Raw genomic sequence first — 2,615 nt, forward strand, 5'->3', positions numbered from 1 at the left:
GTACATACATGCCATGGTGGTTTGCTGTCTCCACCCCCCCCCCCCCCCCCCCCCCCCCCCATTGCCTACATCAGGCAATTTCTCCCGGGTGTTATCCCTCCCCATCCTCCCCTCCTCTCCCCTCCATCCCCCTGCCTATCCCAGTGAGTGCTGTTCCCCTCCCTGTGCCCATTGTTCATCACCCGCCTATGATTGAAAACATGCGGTGTTTGGTTTTCTGTTCTTGTGTCAGTTTGCTGAGAATGATGGTTTCTAGATTCATCCCTGTCTCTACAAAGAACAAGAACTCGTCGTTTTTTATGGCTGCATAGTATTCCATGGTGTATATGTGCCAAATTTTTCTTTGTCCAGTCTATCATCAGTGGGCAATTGGGTTGATTCCAGGTCTTTGGTATCATAAACAGTGCCGCATTGAACATACACGTGCATGTGTCTGTATAATAGAACAATTTATCATCCTTTTGATATATGCTCAGTAATGGGATTGCTGGGTCAAATGGAATTTCTATTTCTTGGTCCCTGAGAAATCGGCACACTGTCTTCCACAATGGTTGAACTAATTTACACTCCCACCAACAGTGTAAAACGGTTCCCATTTCTCCACATCCTCTCCAGCATCTGTTGTCTCCAGATTTTTTAATGATCGTCATTCTAACTGGCATGAGATGGTATCTCAATGCGGTTTTGATTTCTATTTCTCTAATGACCGGTGATGATGAGCATTTTTTCATATGTTTGTTGCCTGCATATTTGTCTTCTTTTGAAAAGTGTCTGTTCATATCCTTTGCCCACTTTTGAATGGATTTTTTTTTCTTGTAAATCTGCTATAGTTCTTTGTAGATTCTGAATATTAGTCCTTTGCCTGATGAGTAGATTGCAAAAATCTTTTCCTATTCTGTTGGTTGCGGGTTTACTCTAATGATTGTTTCTTTTGCTGTACAGAAGCTGTGGAGTTTAATTAGGTCCAATTTGTCTATTTTGGCTTTTGTTGCCTATGTCCCTTTTATGACAGAAGCTGAAAGTTACTTTCTCACTGGGATGATATTTATACTTTTGTAAACGATGTTACAGTGTCAGTAGAAGTTTAAAGAGCAAATTTATTTCAATGGGCTTAACATTAAAAACAAATGAAATATTCTCCATAGTATTAGAAAACCGTAGCAGTATATTACATCTACAGTTTACTCTTCAAAGTAACTACAACACAAGAACATAAATGAAAAACTTCATAGTATCTTGGATGAACAAACAATTAAAGGTGACAGGTGATATTCAAAGGGGAACATAAAAATAAAGAATCCCATTTTGATTTTTAGCAAATATTAAGAAACTGTGAGCCCATATATAGAAGTAAAGAATATGCAACATGTTACTTTGAGGCAGATACTTGATACATGATGTATGTCATTGGTTTGATGAAGAATTTTGTTCCTTTTGACATTTGAAGTAACAAAAGAAGGAGAAATATTAGGAATTCCTAAAAGTAAGGACAAAGAATAGGCCATGTAGTCTTTTACAGGGTTGAGCATTATATTTCAGGACAAGGAACATTCTGTCTGCTTCCTGGGATTTATTTAACTGGTAGATGGAGAGGATAGAAGATTTAGGACAGGAGAAGTCCAGCTTTCTGGAGAAAGGGCCACAAATCATCTCTGGGGAAGTCTGGGGTGGCCATAGAATGGGTCAAACTGAGGAACCACACCAGTTCTACATAAGAATTCGACCTGATGATACCTGATGGAACTGAAGTCCCGGGAAATGTTTAGAATGCAATTCATTTGTCTTCCTCTCTTAATACCATGCCCGTTTGGCCCTATGCAAGGAGGAAGGTGTAGGTTTAACTTTAAAATCAACATGTCTGTGAAGAATGAAGGGTGCAGCTCAGGACTTAGAAACTTTGTCTCATTTCAACAAACCCGTGAACCAATCTGGGGACATCTCACTCTCACTCAGCAGCCACAGCATGAAGAGCCCTCTTCCTACCTGCACTTTTAAACTACTCACTCTGCAGATTCGCCGTGGAAAATACAAGGTCTTCTAGTAGAATGGGACTTGTCTTTTCAGATACAGTTAGCGGGAAAGAAACAACTTTGAACCTGTGCGAGGGAGGAGGAAGCCATGAAAAAGAGGAATCCTAAGAACAGCTCAGGCACTAAACCCAGCATTTGTCTTGACCTCTAGGAATCAGTCCCCTCAGGTAATGCTGGTTCTAGCAACTGGAAGTAGAAAGATTTCCACAGTTACTCAGCTCAGGAGAGATAGCTGGCTCCTTGATTGGTGGGAGAAGGGAGGAATGCTCCCCAAAATTGTGCACAAGTTGGGGAGAATGGCCGGGTGGGGTGGCTCATGACTGTAATTCCAGCACTTTGGGAGGCTGAGTTGGACAGATCACAAGGTCAAGAGATCGAGACCATCCTGGCCAACATGGTGAAACCCCGTCTCTACTAAAAAAATACAAAAATTAGCTGGGTATGGTGGCACGTGCCTGTAATCTCAGCTACTTGGGAGGCTGAGGCAGAATTGCTTGAACCAGGGAGGCAGAGGTCTCAGTGAGCTGAGAGACCATGCCACTGCACTCCAGCATGGCAACAGAGGAAGACTGTCAAAAGAAAAAA

The sequence above is a fragment of the Cebus imitator genome, unplaced genomic scaffold (genome assembly GCF_001604975.1).
Source record: "Cebus imitator isolate Cc_AM_T3 unplaced genomic scaffold, Cebus_imitator-1.0 Scaffold7, whole genome shotgun sequence".
Taxonomy (NCBI): Eukaryota; Metazoa; Chordata; class Mammalia; order Primates; family Cebidae; genus Cebus; species Cebus imitator.